We start from the raw sequence: 21,083 nt of genomic DNA on the forward strand, positions 1-21,083 counted from the left end.
ATGTGAGTGCAGGAATCCAAGCACTTGGGCCATCTTTTGCTGCCTTCCCAGGCACTTTAACAGGGAGCTGGATTGGAAGTGGAGCAGCTCGAACTGGCATCCGAGTAGGATGTGGGATGCTGGTGTTGCATGAGTGGCTTTACCTGCCATGCCACAGCTCTGACTGGAAGTAGGTTCTGAATCATCCTTTTTTTTTTTTTAAAGATTTATTTATTTATTTGAAAGTCAAGTGACAGATATCTTCATCCACTGGTTTATTCTTCACATGGCCGAAATGGCCAGGACTTGGCCAGGCCATAACCAGGAGCCTGGAACTCCATCTTGGCCTCTCACATGGGTGATAGGGGCCCAAGAGCTTAGACCATCCTCTGCTGTCTCTTTTCAGACACATTATCAGGGAGCTGGATTGGAAGTAGAGCTGCTGGGCCTCGAACAGCACATACTGTAGGATGTTGGTGTGGCTGCTTACCTGGCCGTGCCATAATGCTGGCCCCTGGATCAAAGATTTTTAAGACTCTTGGTAAATGTTACTGTTTTCCTGATCTATTCTTTTTATATTACATTAATAATTTAACATTGTCTTTATAGTTTGTTTAAAAAAGACTGATAACATGTAATTCGTAATCCTACTGCTTGAGAAAGTACAGCAGTTTTGACTTGATAAATGATGTAGCAGATTCATCAGTTGGAACAAGTTTGTCACGCTGGTGGGGGTTGTTAATAACGGGTGAGGATATGCATGTGTGGGGGTGTATTTTGCTATGAACCTAAAACTGCTCTTCAAGAGGAAGTACAGTAATAAAAGCATTTCCTCATTTAAGTTGCTCATCAAAATTGTATGTACCTTTCTCTACCCCAAGTATAAGCATTTCTGTCTGTGTAGAAATACTCTGATGTTAAAGCAACCATGTTATGTTGCCTGCAGATTTTTTCAGTTGCTGTTTCATGGAGTTATGTATGAAAATCTGCATTCTCTTCCATGGCTATGTGATGTGACATTGTTGGATGTCTTTTTTTTAACCACTTGGCTGTTAATTCAGGAAATGGACATGTCATGTGCCAGTTTCTGGGTGTGTACTCAACAAATAGAAAAACTGTGATCTCTCACATCCAATTAGAGTGTAAAGGGCCAGTGATTTGGAGTAGTGAGTAAAGCTGCCAGCTGTGCAGCTGGCATCTCATGGGTGCCAGTTCATGTACCGGCTGCTCCACTTCCATCCAGCTCCCGCCTATGTCCTGGGAAGAGTAGCAGAAGATGGTCCAACTGCTTGAACCCCTGCCACCCATGGAGCTCCTGGCTCCTGGCTTTAGTCTGGCCCAGGCCTGGCCACTGCTGCCATCTGGGGAATGAACCAGCAGATGGAAGATCTTTCTCTCTCTCTGTGTGACTTTGAAAATAAATAAATCTTATAAAAAAATTTGGAGTTCAAATTCCCCTGCTGGTGCTCACTATGTATTTCCCCACCTTATTTCATTCCTATATAGAATATTATGCTGAGTGTCCTTGCTGTATACCTTTCTATAGTCTTTGTCATGGATTTCTTCAGCCTAAAAGAACATGCACTTTTACTAATTTTTTGGGCCAGTATTGTGGATTAGTGGATCAGGCAACTGCTTGGGATGCCTGCATTCCGTATCAGAGAGCCTGATTCAAACCAGGCCCTTCTGCCTCCTCTCCGGCTTTCGGCTAAGGCGCATGGGACACAGCAAGTCATGGCCCAGATATCGAGGTCACTGGCTCCTGTGGCTTAGCCTAACCCTGTGTTTCAAATAAAAGAAATCTTAAAAAGTTACTAATTTTTGCCACTAACATAATTTTATATACAAATATTATTTATTTCATGTGTTTCTTGGCTGTTTATACTACTGTGACGTTGCCCATTCTGATACTTTGCCCATTTTCCTGCTTTGTCTTTCCTCACTAATCTTGTAGAGCTTCTTATGTTGTTTATAAATTTAAAATTTTTCTCCCTGTTACTTACTGTTAATTTTTTTTTGTATTTTCCCTTTATTTTAGAAAGAAAGTTGCAAGACTAATGAGCAAAGAGTACTCAGAATTCTTTGTATATCTTCAAATCTTTACATTTATTATAGTATATCTGCTTCCTCCTTGTTATATATGCTTATTTTTCCTATGCCATTTTAAAATAAGTTCCAAAATACCTACTTTAGTATATATCTTTTAAGGAATGCATTGATCTACATTATTAAACTAATAATAAAAGTCAGGAAATTAATATTGATGGAATCATTTATAGGCTTTATTCAAGTTTCATCAGTTGTCTCAATGTCCTTTTACATGAAAAGAAATCAAAGTTCATGTGTTTATTTGTTATAATTTTCAGTCAAATCTGAAACAGTTTGTGATCTTTGTTTCATGACATTGATACTTTTGAGGATTGTAGATCGGTTATTTTATGGAGGTCCCTCAATTCTTGGGGGCATGGTTCTGCATGTTCATGTTCAGCTGTACTTTTGAAGGAGAAAACAAGTAGATGTGATGTGTTCTTAGTCTAACCATGTGCATGAGATTTGTCCGTTACTGCAGTATCTGACCACTTGATCAAGGTGTTGCCTGCTGCTTCACTGTATGGTTATTTGTGGGAGGATACTGTAAGATATCCTATGAGTTTTTGAGTCTAGTTATGGAAATATGCCATAACTTCTGAAGCTTTTAACTGCTTTTGATGATTCTTGAATTGTGAATGAATTATTACAGCTTTTGCCAAATGTTGATTTTTCTAATTCCATCATTGCTTCCATATTTATTATAGAAAGCTTTCTACTCTAAGGAAGACATTTCTCTATATTTATTTTGGACTAATTTTTGGCTTATTCCATAGATTGTAATCCTTTACTATTATCTTTTAAAGATGTGTTTTTCTGGCAAAGAGAGTGTGCAAGGCCAAGAGTGAGAGTGATTCCATCTTCTGGTTCAGTTCCCAAATGCCTCAAGAGCCCCTGAATAGGATGGGAGCTGGGAGCTGGCTCTCAGTTACTTGGGGCGTCACCTGCTGTGTTCCAGGGTTTGCACTGTAGGAAGCTGGGATCACCAGCCTGAGGTGGGTTCATTGAATGTAAAATATTCCCGTGTGAGATGTGGCTGTCCCAAGTGGGCTATTAATCGCTGAGACAGATTCCTGCCTTGCCATTATTATTTAGATGTTTAAATTTTACCACATTTGACCAGTTGAAGTTTAACTGTGTTCATGGTGTGCATGTTTTTGGTGTATGAAACCTACAAAAAGGTGTTTAAAAAATATATTCTAGGACAGGGGTTTGGGCTAATGGTTAAGATGCATGGATTTCATTGTAGAACCTGGGTTGGATACCCATTTCTGGTTCTTGACTCCAGCTTCTTGCTAATGAGCAGTAATGGCTCAAGTGGTTGAGTTGTTGCCCACACCGGGATATGGGTTGAGATCCTGGCTCCAGCTTTGGGTTTCTAGGTATTTTGGGGGTAAACAAGCACATAGGAGTTTCTCTCTCTCCCCCTCTCCCCCTCTCCCCCCCTTCCAGGAGTGTCTGATCTTTTATCTCACATTAAAAAAAGTTCACATGTATTGATCTCAGCCAACTGGATTTTGTGTCAAATGTAGGGAACTTTTTTTTTTTTTTTTTTTGACAGGCAGAGTGGATAGAGAGAGAGAGAGACAGAGAGAAAGGTCTTCTTTTGCCGTTGGTTCACCCTCCAATGGCCATGGCCGGCATGCAGGGAACTTCCTTTCACCTTAATCTTGATTGTCCACTGTTGTGATCACCTGAATCCCTTAGTTTGCCCCTCCCTCCGTGTCTCTCTCTCTCTCTCTCTCTCTCTGTCTCTGTCTCTTTTTATTTTTAAAATGTTAAAAGATATATTTTATTTATTTGAAAGGCAGAGTTACAGAGAGAGGCAGAGATCGTCTGTCTGCTTTTTTCACTCCCCAAATGGCTGCAATGGCTGGAGCTGGGCCAGGCTGGAGCCAGGTCTGATTTCCCAGGCACATCAGCAGGGAGCTGGAACAGAAGCTGAGCAAGTGTGAATCAAAACCAGTGCTCACGTGGGATGTCAGCATTGCAGACTGTGGCTTAACCTGCTGTATCACAACGCTGGGACCTTCTTTGTTTCTTTTTAAAGAGTGACAGAAAGGAGACAAGGAGAGAAAGAGATATTTCATCCACTGGTTCACTTCCTAAATGCCTGCAATAATTAGGGCCAGGCTGAAGCCAGGAGCCAGGAACGCCATCTGGCCTGTGGGTGCAGGGGCTCACACACTTGAATCATCTTCCACTGCTTTCCCAAGCGCATTAGCAAGGAGCTGGATGGGAAAGTGCAATAGCCAGGACTTGAACTGGTGCCCATATGGGATGCTGTGCCACAATGGCAGCCCCAGTCTGAGTGTTTTTTAAAAAATTGAGAGGGGCTGGCGCTGTGGTGCTGCCGGCATCCCATATGGGCGCTGGTTTGAGTCCTGGCTGCTCCACTTCCGATCCAGCTCTCTGCTGTGGCCTGGGAAAGCAGTAGAAGATGGCCCAAGTCCTTGGGCTCCTGCACCCACATGGGAGACCCGGAAGAGGCTCCTGGCTCCTGGCTTTGGATCAGCACAGCTCCGGCCATTTGGGGAGTGAACCAGCAGGTGGAAGACCTCGCTCTCGCTCTCGCTCTCGCTCTGCCTCTCCTCTAAATCTTAGAAAAAGAAAAAGTTAAGAGAATGACATTCTTACATTATTTCTGAGTAATAATAGTTTACAAGATGTTTTAAAAATTTTAAGCAGAATATTTTGATTAAGGAACAGCCAGTCTGCCCAGTTTCAGCCCATAGGAAATATTTGAGTCTCTCTCTCTCTCTCTTTTTTTTTTAAACCATTCTGGCAGAGCCAGAAGATCTGGAGGCCACTATTTTGTTTGCTTTTGTTTTATAGTCAATATTTCCTTTCTGGTTCTATTTTTGGCACACAAACTGCAGTGGTCCAGGAAGACCAGGCAACAAGCTTCTGTGGCCTGAGTTTAATTTGTGTTGCTTGCCAAGTGAGGCATGCATTGGGCACTTGGATAAAAGCAGGGGAGAGGAAAGATTTAGTTGGAGCTGAGAGGGACCGATTGCACTTCCCTTGTCCTGGTTATGACAAGAAACTAGCTGGTTACTGTTTCAACTCGGTGCTTTCTTTGTTATTTTGGGAATGATTTATGTGGTGGGGAAAAAAAGAAAATGGAGGCCAGGAGAAATTGAGGAAAAATTCACCCCCTTCATTGCCCCACTAGGTTTCTTGGGGGGAGGTAGTATGAATAACTAATTTACCCCTTGTGCCTCTTTGGATTTGTCCCATTTCAAAGGCATGGATCTGAGCTTCTTTATGTCTTCTGAGTGCCTTTCTTATTCTTAGCCCCACTCCACCCCCCAGGTTGTCTGAATTCAGTGAGTGCTCACAGAGTGTTTTTATTTGGTTGCCTTTCCTTTCCTAAAATGGTTCAAAAAGCTGTTTGCATATACAGAAAGCTCTGTGCTCACTAAATAGCAGCCCTTTCCTGTCAGTCATTGAAAAGTAAAAGACTTTTAAAAAAGTATCAGTTTGTTTGGACTTGAGAGTCTAACATAATTTGTTCACTCTCTGTTGAAGTTATTGAACCAAACCTCAATCAGAAAAAAGGTGGGGACCACAGGGGAGGGGCAAAATTATATTCTAAATTCATGTAGGAAATAGAAGTAATGCCTTTAACATGCTGATAAGGGGGCAAAGAGAGAGAAGCTATGTTTTGTTCTACAACTATTAAAAACAGAGATGTCTTGCTGATTATATGTGGAATATTATGGTTCACATGTAATCCCCATTTGGAAAAAGGCACACAAAGTCAATCTAAATTATCCAAGGTTACATATAGAAAATTGCAAAATTTGCTGACCATGTTTAACATTTTATCCAGTTGGTAGCAATGTATAGAGAGCCTTAAAGAGTATGGGTCTTTATTTAATATGTTTTCCTAACTGTGCATAGTAACTACTCCATACATTTTCTTATTAATTACTCAAGGAGAGGTTGATTGTCTAGTAGCTGATAATGTGTATTTTGATGTGGATTGTTTTGGGGGGGGGGCATAGAGGTATAATATTTGTATTAATGTTGATAATTCAGTTGAATTTCAGAATAAAAGTTTTACAATTCAGGCTTTTGTGTTTTAGATTTCTGCATTGATGAGTTTTATATAAAACCACGTGGCTTAAAAGAAATTTGTCTGATTCTGTTTTCTTCAGTGACCTGTGCCTTCCTTTGTAGGCACTTTGTGTAGCAAGTACAGGTTAAATTGTCTTGAATGCTAAGTTTACTTCAGTGTCTGGCATTAAATGATTTGGTATAAAGTGAAATGTTTTTACACATCATAGGGGAGGATATCCTTGATATAATCTTGATATGAAAAATTATATATTGGATTAAATTTGTTTTTAAATATTAAGGAATAGGAATATTTTAATATGCCAGTGATATTAATTTTACTATGCTGGATCCACTGTGGCCCCCACCCTCGCCCAGCATAGCTGCAGAGAGGGAATCCTCTCTGAGTGGTAATAGATGCTGTTACCCACTCCCTTCCCCCAGCCTGAGCTGGAGCCTGGCTTGCCTGCAGCTGCAGTGGTAGGCATCTTTCAGGAAGTGACCTTGGCTTGTATTAATCAAATTCAGAACACACAAAAAAGCTTCTTGCTAACATGCTGACTTGATGTAAAATTTTATCACATCCATTTTCTTTCAGAATGAGGCCATCTTGTAGGAAGATATACAGAAGACTCCTCTAATTTAATGTAGATATATAAAGCTTTTGCAAACTATGTTAAAAATCAACTAGATCTTTTTTAAAATTATAGACTCTTTATTGCCAAATATGCATAAACTTAAATCATGAAGGTTTGGTAGTGCTAACTAGAAAATTACTTGCTTTAATGCTAAATTAAGAAATAACTATATCAGCATTACATTTACTTACTGTCTTAACACTGTCATTAAATTGCTATGCACATTTTATACACTATATAGTATATGTAAACTAGGGGCATTTTGGCTGTATACTAAGTTAAGGTACTTTTGCATGTTGGGTACTTAGGGGTTTTCGGAAATTTCTGTGGTGTCTTTGCTGGTTTGGATAAGAACTAATAATCTTAAATGAAATTGTTTTTTTAGGTCGTGATGATACCTATAGGGGCTTCTAAGTGTAAACTTAAATCAGTAGAATGCTAAAAGTCAGCTGCCTTTTGTATCAGTGAGAAATATTGCTAGCTACACAATCACTATCTGTTGATTTAGAATTGACATGTTTGGATAAGAGAGGAGTGAATACAGCTATTTTATACTTTTATCCTGTAGTGCTTCAAAGGCAATCTAGGTTTTTTTTTTTTTTTTTTAAATCTGGTTTTTAAGTGTAGTACTTTAAAGTGTATATAGTATAGATCTTCATTTTAGCCTTGTTCAGTGTTAAATATAGAATGTTGAAAATAGTATTTAGGCCGGCGCCGTGGCTTAACAGGCTAATCCTCCGCCTTGCGGCGCCGGCACACTGGGTTCTAGTCCCGGTTGGGGCGCCGGATTCTATCCCAGTTGCCCCTCTTCCAGGCCAGCTCTCTGCTATGGCCCAGGAGTGCAGTGGAGGATGGCCCAAGTCTTTGGGCCCTGCACCCGCATGGGAGACTGGGAGAAGCACCTGGCTCCTGGCTTCGGATCAGCAAGATGCGCTGGCCGCAGTGGCCATTGGAGGGTGAACCAATGGCAAAGGAAGACCTTTCTCTCTGTCTCTCTCTCTCACTATCCACTCCGCCTGTCAAATAAATAAATAAATAAATAAACTAGTATTCTAAAAAAAAAAAAAAAAAAGAAAATAGTATTTAATGGGTTAGTTTATCGATTTCTGTATTTGGAAGGAATTTACATGAAAAAAATTAGTGAGGGATGCAGTTGGATCTATTGCCAGAGGTTTCATCCTGAGTTTATGTAGAGGAATACTGGGTACTGCGTTTGGGGGAGAAATAGAGAAAAGAAAGTTAAACTTTAAGAGCTGTACCTACATTTCTGTAGATCTATAATATGAAAAGGATGGGCATATTCCACATTTATATTAATGATTTGGGGAGGGGTTGGGGATCCATGCAATTAGAAAAATTTGGGTGTAAACAATTAAATATCATTACTAAAAACACAACCAGCACTCTTTTACTATTATTTTGGTATTGTTCTTGGATTTACCTCCATGAGACTGCAATTCTATCTCTGCTTAAGTTCATTCTTTGTGTTGATACTTGGTTTGTTATTATAGGATATAATAACAATTATTTCAAGGAGAAAAATAATTACTTGATTGTCCCCTCTAGCACCTGTTTAGAAGACATGGTCTTAAATAAAATTGTCATCTTGAACTTAAGATGTTCTTTGCTTTCTCCCAGTCCCTTTCTGCCCTTAAATAAAGAAAAGCAAAAGAAAAACCTTACAAGAAAAGGAGTATTTGCAATCCTGGTAGCCAATGAGTTAATGTTCATTTGCAGCCCGAGGGGTCAGCATGCAGTCTGTTTCCTGATTGGCTGCTAAAAGGTGAAATTGAAACCACTGTAAACTTTTGACCCTGTAGCAATTCTTGTGGAACGCCTTCCACTGGTGGAGCCCAGGGCCTTGCTCACCCCCCCCCCCCCACCCCTCTTTCCTGTATTTATTCTGCCTGATCGTGCAGCACTGCTTGCAGTTTTGCCAAGGAGGGTGGAGGGAGGGGGGAGGCAGGACATGCGCTAGCAGGCTGCCGGCGTGCATGGCTGTTTCAGTAACCATGTCATTCCTGACTTTAGCGCAGCCAAAGATACGGGTTCTGCTAGTAAACTGGTCTGCCAACGGGATTTTTTAGTTTTGTTCTTAATCTCAAAGTAATTTGAAAAATTGCAAAAACATTTAATGCTATTTTTCAATTACTGGACAGTATCAATGTGTAAGCAAATGTATGGCGTAATTTTCTGGATATGTTGGTTTAAAAATAGTTTTCAATTTTAGCTACCTTTATATACCCCATTTAATGTTTCCTGTGTTCCATCTATATAATTTTTACATAGATGGCCTCTTTTGCCTTTTATTTTAAAGAAACTAAACTTTGATTATGATAAGTCTGGACAATAACTGCAAAAATTGTACATGTTTTCACTAGTCCTTTATTGGGCTGGGGCTGAGATAAATTGCTTTCACATTTGAATAGTGACGACCCTGTGAAAATGGCAAGGCAGGTTTTCCTTCTTAGTACTCTCACAGGCCATGCCCTGCACTTAGGGTTCTTTTATCTCTGTGTCTAGCTCAATGTCGCACACGGATGCTCAGCAAGTGCTTACTGGATGAACATGGCCTTCCTTTCAGGGAAGTTATAAAGCGGGGCTCTTCATACCTGCTTCGCTTTTCCTCATTCATTGTAGGAACCATGATTTGCTTGTATTTCTAAGGACCAGCGCAGTGCCTGGCATCTAACAGATACAAAGCAAGCAGTTAATTGAATGAAATGCTTGTGCAAGGTCATTTCAGTAAGCTGGATTTTATAAAACTTCAGATTTCTAAAGCCAAGGATTCTGCTTTCTCTCTCTCTCTCTCTCTCTCTCTCTCTCTCTCTTTTTTTTTTTTTTTTTTGACAGGCAGAGTGGATAGTGTGAGAGAGAGAGAGAGAGAGAGAGAGAGAGAGAGAGAGAGAGAGAGAGAGAAAGGTCTTCCTTTTTGCCGTTGGTTCACCCTCCAATGGCCGCTGCGGCCAGCGCATCACGCTGATCTGAAGCCAGGAGCCAGGTGCTTCTCCTGGTCTCCCATGTGGGTGCAGGGCCCAAGGACTTGGGCCATCCTCCACTGCCTTCCCGGGCCATAGCAGAGAGCTGTCCTGGAAGAGGGCCAACCGGGATAGAATCCGGCGCCCTGACTGGGACTAGAACCCTGTGTGCCAGCGCCGCAAGGCGGAGGATTAGCCTGTTAAGCCACGGCGCCGGCCCTGCTTTCTCTTCATCTTTTAAATTTTCAGGTTGACTATGTATAGAACTAAATATTTATTATAATTTTAAAATTATTTATGATTATAACTTATTAAATAACTACACAGAATAAATTGTCATCTTGATCCTTTCTAGTATATGTCATAGGATAAGTGTAATATGTGTCACTTATTTTTTTTTAAGATTTATTTTATTTGAACGGCAGAGTTACAGAGAGAGAGAGAGAGAAGGGTCTTCCATCCATTGGTCCACTCCCCAGATGGCTGCAACAGGTGGAGCTGCACCAATCTGAAGCCAGGAACTTCTTCCGGGTCTCCTAGATGAGGTGCAGAGCCCAAGTGCTTGGGCCACCTTCTGCTGCTTTCCCAGGCTCATTAATAGGGAGCTGGATTGGAACTGGAGCAGCCAGGAATTGAACCGGATCCTGTATGGAATGCCTGCGCTGTAGACGTGGCATAACCTGCCATGCCACAGTGCTGGCCTCATGTCAGATTTTTTTTTTAAACCTGTTTTTATTTTATAAAATATGCATATAATGTAATACTTTTTCCTTCTCCCCCCATCAAAAACATGATACTGTTTTAAAAAAAAATCTGTTGCTGATGTCTTACCAGTGTTCTGGATACCAAAAACATTTTCAAAAAAAGGTTTATTTTGGGGCCAACACTGTGATATAGCAGGGCTGCCACCTCCAGGGCATCCCATATGGATGGCGGTTCAAGTTCTGGCTGCTCCAGTTCTGATCAAGCTCCCTGCTATGGCCTGGGAAAACAATGGAAGATGACTCAAGTCCTTGGGCCCCTGCACCTGCATGGGAGACCCAAAAGAGGCTCCTTGCTCCCGATTTCCAATTGGCCCAGCTCTGGCGGTTGCAGCCGTCTGGGAAGTGAACCAGCTGGTAGAAGATCTCTCTCTCTCTCTCTCTCTCTCTCTGCCTCTGCCTCTGCCTCTGCCTCTGCCTCTCTCTGACTCTGTCTTTCAAATAAATAAATTTTTTAAAAAATTAAAAAAGTTTTTATTTGAGAAGGGGGGGAGAGAGAGAGAGATAGTCCATCTGGTAGCTTACTCTCCAAGTGCTTGTAACAGCAGGGCCTGCACCAGGCTGAAGCCAGGAGCCAGGAACTCTGTCCAAGTCTCCATCATAGGTGGCAAGCACCCAGGTACTGGAGCCATCACCTGCTGCTTTCTAGGGTGTGCATCAGCAGGAAGCTGGATCTGAAGCCTTGGGACCCTGACCCCACGCACTTGGATATGGGATGCAATATAGGGGTGCCAGCATCCCAAATGAGAGTTAGCTTTCTATGCTGTAATGTCTGCTCTTGCGAAAACATTTCTAAAGGACTAAAAATAGTAAAATCTTTAAAATTAAGTTTATAAAGCTAAAATGGCACCTTTTTATGGAATTTTAAATTTTCATAGAATTTTGACTTACATTCATTTCCTCCTTTCATTGTAGCTGTATACTGGGTGTAGTTGATTCTTGCAAGTGAAATATGTTATAATTTTGACATACAACTTGTTTACTACTTGATAAATATATCAACTATAAGAATGTTGTATTTATCAGCAATGTTATGCAGCCTTTAACTGGAAATCTGATTGGTGAACCAGCTTACTCTCTGTATTACTCTCTAGATGAGTGGATGATACTGGGTTTTCCTCCATCTCTGATTTCAGGACAGTGAGTAGGCAACCCCTGGGAGCAATGCCAGTAGCAGCCTGGAAAGAACAATGAGTTTAATATGATTAATGATGGAGCCCTTGTCCCCTTCCATGTTCAACAGCAGAAGAAAAACACGTCCATAATATTCAGTGGCCGCTTTTTGTCCTGTTGGTGTTTTCCAGGCGTCAGCATTATATAGATCCAATTTTCTCTCAACTCTCCACCCTCAGTTTGATGCTTTGTTCTGGCCTCCAGGCACCTCTCAGACAAGCCATCAACAAAGCTCATTTTATTTTTTTTAAGGACTTATTTATTTACTTACAAGGCTGTTGGAGAGCGGGAGAGTGAATCTTCAATCCGCTGGTTCACTCCTCAAATGACTGCAATGTCTGGAGCTGGGCCCATCTGAATCCAGGTTCTTCTTCAGGGTCTCCCACGTGGGTACAGGGGCCTAAAGACTTGAGCCATCTTCTGCTGCTTTCCTAGGCCATAGCAGAGTTGGATCAGAAATGGAGCAGCTGGGACTAGAACCAGCGCCCACATGGGGTGCCGGGCACTGCAGGTGGTGGCTTTACCTGCTACGCCACAGTGCCAGCCCCACAGAGCTCAGTTTGACATTCCTCCCACCCTGCCCCCTTGGTGATGCAGATTTTGATATCGTAGATCCCATCGTTCACCATTTTTTCCTTTAAAATTTATTTGGCCGGTGCCGTGGCTTAACAGGCTAATCCTCCGCCTTGCGGCGCCGGCACACTGGGTTCTAGTCCCGGATTCTAGTCCGGATCTAGTCCGGATTCTATCCCGGTTGGCCCTCTTCCAGGCCAGCTCTCTGCTATGGCCCGGGAAGGCAGTGGAGGATGGCCCAGGTCCTTGGGCCCTGCACCCGCATGGGAGACCAGGAGAAGTGCCTGGCTCCTGGCTTCGGATCAGCACAATGCGCTGGCTGCAGCGGCCATTGGAGGGTGAACCAACAGCAAAAAGGAAGACCTTTCTCTGTCTCTCTCTCACTATCCACTCTGCCTGTCAAAAAAAAAAATTATTTATTTGAAAGGCTGAGCGAACCATCTGCTGGTTCACTCCCCAGATGTCTCCCAATAGCTTAGGCTGGGCCAGGCCAAAACTGGGAGCCAAGAACTCCACCTGGAGATCTCCTTTGTGGGTGGCCCAGACCCAAGTTCTTGGGCTGCCATTGGTCATTTTCCCAGGCACGTTAGCAGGAAGCTGGATTGGAAGTAAACAGCAATGAGGCTGTCACTCTGGATTGCTAAGTCACAGGGTGGTCTAACCGCGACACCACAACTCTAGCCCCACACCAGTCACCTTTCTGTACATTCTAGTTAATTAGTTTTGTCTCTCTACCTTCTTATTTATCTAATATTTTGGAAAGACTCATATTCAGTTTTTATGTCAGTGGGATTTGGTTTTTTGTATGTGTGATTGACAATCTTTCATCTGCTGGTTCACTCCCCAAATGGCCGTAACTGCCAGGGCTGGGCTAGGCTGAAGCCAGGAGCCAGGAGCTTTATGTGGGTGTCCCAGATGGGTGCAGTGACCCAAGCACTCAAGCCATTTTCCGCTGCTTTCCCAGGTACATTATCGGAGAGTTGGATCAGAAGTAGAGCAGCTGGGATTCAAACCAGCGCCATACAGGATGCCGGCACTGCAGATGATAGCTTAACCTGCTGTGCCGCAGTGCCGGCTCCTCTGTTGTTACATTTGGAAATTCATAAGTTGAGGTGAATGTTTTTATTGCTCATTTCTTTGTCACATCAGAACCTGCTCCCTAGCTTCTTCATGTGTTTACATGTTCGTGTATTCTATTGCGTATTGTTTTGGAAACACCATTCCTCGATTTCCCATTTAGAAATACTACTTTTTGGTGACCCAAATGCATCCTTTTATGATGAGGCCAAGGAAACATCTGTGCCCCTTTGCTCCCCTGTGCTTGCTTTATCCCTCCACGTGGTAGGAATTGATCTTTTTGGGACCAGGGCACTTATACACTAGCATCTGCCAGGGTATTAATGTCATCTTACTTGCACTTTGTTGAGCATTCATTTTGGACATGTTGAGGGCATCTCCGTACCCATTAGTTTTGATCACTTTTCAGGACTTGGAACTGGTTTTCTGTATCTCAATCTCGAATTATCTGGGTTCAATTTTGCATACTGTGGACAAAGAATATTGTGTATCATACCTGACTTTTTAAGTGTAAGAATGATAATAGCAAAATAAGGCCTTTGCTCAAATTCCTAGGAGTCTGTACTTGATAGCTTCTGTTTGTTTCATATATCCAGGGAAGGGAAGGGTGGGAACAGGTAATTTGTGTTTGTGACTAATAATAAGGCTTACATGAAGAAAAGAGCATTACAATTTAACCCTTTCCTGCCTTTTTTTTTTTTTTTCTTGTTCTCAGGATCAAAATACTTGTTGAACAGTGAACACAGAGACCAATAAAAATAACTGCTACCTGGACATCATTTGACTGGTTAGCCAGGTAATTCAGTTCTACTTTAATTGATTCTTTGTAATTTTTCTGCTTCAACCTCCTAAAGATAATTTCTCTAATTTGTGTTTTAATTTAAACTTGCTTTATGCTTAATGTTTTTATAATAGTTGAATGAATAAACTTGGAATATATACATGTACATAAACATCACATCACAAATCGGGGCGGGAGGCAGAAAGGAAACTTGCCTTTTTTCCTTATGCTTTAGTAGCGTTTGGTCAAAACTCCGTGTCGTCCTCAATTTAGGTTTATGGTTTACCTTGTAGTCTAATTTCCCCAGATTGTTTGAGCTAGCTAGTAACCTTTTTTTTTGGTAATTAAAAAAAAATTTTTTTTTAAATGATTAATTTGAAAAGGGGAGTCACAGAGAGAGAAAGCTTTCATCTGCTGGTTCACTTCCCAAATGGCTGCAATACTTGGCACTAGGCTGGGCTGTGTCTAGGAGCCTGTAACTCCATCTGGGTCTCTCACATGGGTGGCAGGGTCTATGTGTTCAGGCCATCTTCTGCCTTCACAGGCACATTAGCAGGAGGTGGGATTATAGTGGAGGGGCTGGGACTCTTCAGTGTGGGATGTAGGTGTCTGAAGTAGTGGCTTAATCCGCTGTGCCATATTGCTGGTCCCTCTTAAGTCAACTCTATCAGATTTAACTTGCTGTAGTCATAATTTTGGGTGAAGCCATTTTTTCTCAATTTTCTTAATTGAATAAGCCCTTGATCTGCTAAGAAGCAGTCTGTCTTACTGGGGAGATTGGTCCCTGTAAGTCAGGAACAAGTACCAGACCCCTAGGTAATATCTTCTTGAATCAAGTGTACCCTGTGTTTCTTAATAATAGACTTGTCACAGCTAATGAGAATGAGAATTATTTGTTATAACACTTAAGGTCTAGTTATCTTCATAAATCAATTGACATATATTAAAGCTGTGCAGAATGCCACTATTGACATGAAAAGTAGAGAAGACTGTTTTTACTGTTTTCACTGTGTGTATGTATGTGTATATGTAATTTTTAAATTGGCCTTAATATTCTGAGTCTTTTAATATCTGCCATTTGGGGAGTAAACCAGCAGATGGAAGATCACCCTCTCTTAACTGCCTTCCTTTCTTTCTTTTCTTAAGATTTATTTATTTGAAAGGCAGAGTTACAGAGAGGGAGAGACAGAGACAGATATCTTGCATCTGCTGGTTCACTCCTCTAATGGCCACTACAGCCAGCACTGGGCCAGGCTGGAACCAGGAGCTTCATCTGGGTCTCCTGCGTGGGTGGCAGGGGCTCAAGGACTTGAACTATCTTCTGCTGCTGTCCCAGACCCATGAGCAGGAAGCCAGATTGGAAGTAGAGCAACTGGGACGTGAATCAGTGTCGAAACGGGATGCTGGCATTCAGGTGGTAGCTTAACCCATTATGCCACGATGCTGGCCCTTCTGCCTTTAAATTTTTATTTGTGTTCAGAGACAGAGTTCCCATTCCCTAGTTTACTCCTCAAACGCCTGCAGTGGCTTCCACCTGGGACTATAGCTGGGAATCAGGAACTCAATCCAGGCTTCCTTTGTGGGTCGGGGAGACCCCGTCACTGGAGCCATCAACACTGCCTCCCATGGTCTGCACTTTGTGGGTGGGGGAGACCCCGTCACTGGAGCCATCAACACTGCCTCCCATGGTCTGCACTTTGTGGGTCGGGGAGACCCCGTCACTGGAGCCATCAACACTGCCTCCCATGGTCTGCACTTTGTGGGTGGGGGAGACCCCGTCACCGGAGCCATCAATGCCGCCTCCCATGGTCTGCACTGGCAGGAAGCTGAGGCCGGACCTGTGGGTGGGGGAGACCCCGGCACTGGAGCCATCAATGCTGCCTCCCATGGTCTGCACTGGCAGGAAGCTGAGGCCAGACCTGTGGGTGGGGGAGACCCTGGCACTGGAGCCATCAATACTGCCTCCCATGGTCTGCACTGGCAGGAAGCTGATGCAGGACCTGGGGTGCGGGGTTGACCAGTATTTTAACTGCTAGGCCAAATGCCTGCTGATACTTAAAAACTTTGTTCCCTTGAAATTTGGGGATAGAATCAGATGCTATTTAAAATAATTTGCAGTTTGCAAAAACGTAATTTTTAAATTGGAGAGTACTGATGAAGAAAGCAAAATATATTTTTCATATATGCTCCAGATAAGAGTATTAAAAATTATACTTAAAGCAATAACTAAATTTCTCATTATTTCATTCAGAACTGTGTAATTCTCTTTTGCTTAGTCTTTTTTTTTTTTTTTTTTTTTTGGGACAGGCAGAGTTAGACAGTGAAAGAGAGAGACAGAGAGAAAGGTCTTCCTTTTCCTGTTGGTTCAGCATACTGCGCCGATCCAAAGCCAGGAGCCAGGTGCTTCTCCTGGTCTCCCATGCGGGTGCAGGGCCCAAGCACTTGGGCCATCCTCCACTGCACTCCCAGGCCATAGCAGAGAGCTGGCCTGGAAGAGGAGCAACCGGGACAGAATCTAGCACCCCAACCGGGACTAGAACCCGCTGTGCCAGCACCGCAGGTGGAGGATTAGCCTAGTGAGCCGTGGCGCCGGCCGCTTGGTCGTGTTTAAAGAAGTGTCAACTTTAGGTGTATAAAAGAGACTTGGAGGGGCAGTGGGTTAAGCCCTACCTGTGATGCTGGCATCCCATATGAACTCTGTTTTGAATCCCTGCTTCTGCCCTTCCAATCCAGCTCCAAGCTAATGCACCTGGGAAAGCAGTGAAAGATGGCTGTTGCCACCGATGTTGGAGACCTGGATGGGGTTCTGGGCTCCTGGCTTCAGCCTGGCCCTACCTTGGCCATTGCAGCCATTTAGGGAGTGAACCAGCAGATGGAAGATCTTCACCTCTTTCCCTCTCTCTGTGTTCCTCTTCCTTTCAAATAAATAAAATAAATCTTTTTTCTATTGAAGAATTAAAGTAGCCCTGAAGTCATTAGTACTTTGAACTGATGTTTTTAGATGACATTCCTCCAGTCCTGAAAGTGTCTGTGGTATTCAACACAAAAATTCAGTTCCAACCACAGAAGTTTTGAAATCTTGACTTTGGAATCTCAAGCTGTGAGATCATTCATTGTCTTGAAATTAACTTTCTGAAGTCAGCCTCTTAAAAGTTGGTGGATTTAACTTCATGAAAATTTCTTTCGCTAATTTTTTATGTCAGTATAGTTTGATAAACGAATGAAACATTGCCACAGAGGTAATAATTATCAAAATGGCTTTATGTAACATTTTGCTAAAATTCTGGTTTCTGAAGTTACGTACCATACCTTGTAGAGAATGTTGATATGAAGAAAAGTTATTACTGGCACAAAAATGGCATTCTAGTTTGGAATGTTAGAACTCTATTTATCTCTGTCTTCTAGTTTGATTTGGATTGAATCACTAAAGTTGAGCTATTTTGGTTATAAATTTTGCTTTTATTCTAATTAAAATATGAACCAAAGTCATGGAAATCTTATAAACTAACTCTTAACGGTTTAAGGGAATTGCTTTTATTTTATTTTTTCAAGAGATGAACTATTGGCTCTTAGGATTTTAAAAAAATTTAGTAGAGGGGGTGGACATTTGGCACAGTGGTGTTAAAGAGCTACTTGGGATGCCCACATCACTCACTGGAGCCTGAGCTGGAGCCCTGGCTGTGCTTCCTACAGTGTACCCTAGGGGGCAGCAGGATACCTGGAGTACTTGGTTCTGTGCCACTCACATGGGATATTTTGGGAATAATCCAGTGGATTAAAGATCTCTGTCTGTCTTTGGCTCTCTGACTCTATCTTTTCAAGTACATAAAAGTAAATAAAAATCTGTCAGTGAGACAGAAATGGAGAGAGTTCACATCTGCTCTCTCACTACCCCAAATGCCTATAGTGACTGGTGCTAAGCCAAGGCTGAGGCCAAAGCTGGGAGCCAGGAACTTAACCTGTGTCTGCCATGTGGATAGCAGAGCCCAGTTACTTGAGTCGTCACTTCTGCCTCCCAAGGCCTGTGTTAACAGGAAGCTGGAGTCAGGAGCTGGTCACCGGACCCAGTTATTCTGATACAAGACCTGGGTATCTTAACTGCTAGACTAAATGCCTGTGGCAGGTGAATTGCTTTTAGGTTTATGTTGTCTGTATGTGGGAAAATGGACACTAGTTAATTTTGTCATTACTTACCTAGATATAATACTTCCGAACTTAAAGCCACAGAACACAGAATGTCGGTTTTCCAGCATGGACACTGGAAGAAGTAGTAGTTTCATTTTGGCATCAGTTTCCTTGCTTGTTTTACTGAGGATCTCAGGCTCACTCTCTCTCTCTTTTTATATAAGACTTATTTATTTAAAAGGCAGAATTACAGAGAGAGAGATTGAGTGATTGATCTTATATCCATTGGTTCACTCCCTAAACAGCTGCAATGGCTGGGACTGGGCCTGGCTGGAGCCAGGGGCCTAGAACTTCATCTAGGTCTCCGATGTGTGTGGCAGGGGCCAAAGTACTTGGGCTGTCTTCACTGCTTTCCCAGGCATACTAGCAAGGAACTAGATTGGAAGTAGAGCAGCAGGGACTCAAACCAGCACTCACATGGGATGCCAGCATCCCAGGCAGTGGCCCTCGCTGAACCACAATGCAGTCCCTGAGCTCAGGTTTTTTACAGCTTTGGGTTTCTATGATTGACAGATCTGGTACTTTATTTCAGAGCCATTTAATTACCAGGCAGCTGCTGCTTCCTTGCTCAGTATAAGTGGGTGATGATAACTAGTCAGACTGAGATGAAAATTTTGGTAAAATAAAGATATTTAAAGTTGTTTTTAGCCAGTAAATCTACTGCTTTCAGTGCTGTTATTCCGTATGGGTGCCGGTTTAAGTCCTGGCTGCTCCACTTCTGATCTAGCTCTCTGCTATGGCCTGGGAAAGCAATAGAAAATGGCCCAAGTCCTTGGGCCCCTGCTCCCATTTGGGATACCTGGAGGAAGCTCCTGACTTTGGATCAGCCAAGCTCCATCTGTTGTGGCCATTTGGGGAGTGACGCAGTGGATGGAGGGACCACCCCCCACCCCCCCCCCCAACCTCTGCCTCTCTGTAACTCTATCTTTCAAATAAATAAATGAATCTTTAAAATAAAATAAAATTGTTTTTAAAAGATGTTTATAGGGATAGGTCAAGAATATATAGTCCTTGGTTGGTGATGGGCTGCTGTTATTTCTGTTTTCTTTCCTTAGCCTGCTTGGAAATTCTAGTAGGTTTGGCTAAAAAACAGTAATCTATTGTTGGGAATCTTAAGCCAGTTCTGTTGAGAATGCATGGTGTGGTTATACTGAGAGAAAGGGTGGGATATTTGCTGACATAGTTTTTGTTTTAATTTTGTCTATTTTTGGTGGGAATCGTTAAGAGCCTGGCTCTGTGACTTGGCTCTTATTCCTAGCACTACTTATTAGATGTATGACCTTGGATGAGTTATTTTGCTTCTCTCTGCTTTCTTTAATTAAATAGGGATAATGTTGAATTCAACTTTCATCCGGTCACTATTCTGATATTATAAGGTTGTTATGAGGGTTAAATGGGAGTAGTAAGTAGATTGCATTTGTCATAATATCTAATTCAAATGTTAGATTATTTATTCATTCATAGTGTTCATTTTACTTAAACATCAGATATTTTTAAAATAGAAATAAGGTTATATTGTACGTGTGAGGAAGTGTGTTTGGAAGGACCTACTGCTTAAATTTAAGAATGGGAGTATCATTAATGTGCACCTGCATTCTGGGTGTTTCTCCTTGAACTCATCTTCCATCCCAGAAGTAACAGCCATTTTGTCTATTTATTTATGTTTATAATTCAAGAATAGGAGTGGGGCGAGGGCACTCCCGTCAGCTGGTTCACTCCCCCAGTGCCTGTAGCAGTTGACACTGAGCCAGGACTGCAGTCTAGGTTTCTCCCATGTGGGAAGCAGGTACCCGATTACTTGATCCAAATATTTGAATTAGTAATTCCTTTGAAAAAATTTTTACTAGTCCATGTATGACTGTGTTCCTGAGCAATATTTAGTTTTTGTGCTTTACAAAAATACAATGAATGTAATTCTTGCTTTTTAAATTAAATGATGACTTGTGAGATTCAACCATGTTGTGTGTAATTTATTTTTACTACTGTATTGTATTCTTTTGTATGGCTCTTTTAGGATTCATTTTTCTTATTTTATTTTTTATTTATTCGACAGAGTTAGACAGTGAGAGAGAGAGACAGAGAGAAAGGCCTTCCTTCCTTCCGTTGGTTCACTCCCCAAATGGCTGTTGTGGCCGGCGCACTGCCAGGAGCCAGGTGCTTCTTCCTGGTCTCCCATGCGGGTGTAGGGGCCCAAGTATTTGGGCCATCCTCCACTGCCCTCCCGGGCCATGGCAGAGAGCTGGACTGGAAGAGGAGCAACTGGGACTAGAACCCTGCGCCCATATGGGATGCCGGTGCCGGCCCCAGGATTCATTTTTCTCTAAGATTTTTTGTTGACTTATTTATTTGAAAGGCAGAGTTATAGAGAGAGGGAGAAAAAGAGAGATCTTCTATCCACTGCTTTACTCCTCAAATGGTTGCAATGGCTGGGCCTGTGCCAGGCCGAAGCCAGGAGCCTGGAACTCCCATGTGGTTGCAGGGGCCCAAGCACTTGTGTCATCCTCTGCCACTTTGTCAGGTGCATTAGCAGGGAACTGGATTGAAAGTAGAGCAGCCGGGTCTAGAACCTGTGCCCATATGGGACGCCAGTGTTGCTTGCAGGTGATGTCTTAATCCACCATGCCACAGTGCTGGCCCCTAGGATTCATTTTCTAATATGAGATTGATATACATTGTCATTTCATCTGGCTTTTGATGTATTTACAATATTACAAAACAAAATGCTGATAAAGGAATTTTCTTTCTATGTGGCAGTACTTCTTTAGAAAAAGTAAATTTTAGGGGCCAG

The 21,083-nt window shown here is 42.3% G+C and overlaps 1 protein-coding gene across 7 annotated transcripts in view; it reads left to right on the forward strand.

The window, feature by feature from the left end:
* Positions 1-21,083, forward strand: part of NCOA3 (nuclear receptor coactivator 3) — a 144,815-nt gene that overhangs the window by 54,902 nt on the left and 68,830 nt on the right. For 5 of the 7 annotated variants that reach the window (XM_062204317.1, XM_062204315.1, XM_062204319.1 and 2 more), the window contains exon 2: positions 14,045-14,125. The exons of 1 other annotated variant lie outside the window; for it this stretch is intronic. The gene's annotated coding sequence lies outside the window, so the exon portion shown is untranslated. Of the gene's footprint in view, positions 1-2,979; positions 3,063-14,044; positions 14,126-21,083 lie in introns of those variants that run through there. One more of the 7 variants, XM_062204316.1, reaches the window with a different exon arrangement.

Source organism: Lepus europaeus, chromosome 10 (genome assembly GCF_033115175.1).
Source record: "Lepus europaeus isolate LE1 chromosome 10, mLepTim1.pri, whole genome shotgun sequence".
In the NCBI taxonomy this organism is placed as follows: domain Eukaryota; kingdom Metazoa; phylum Chordata; class Mammalia; order Lagomorpha; family Leporidae; genus Lepus; species Lepus europaeus.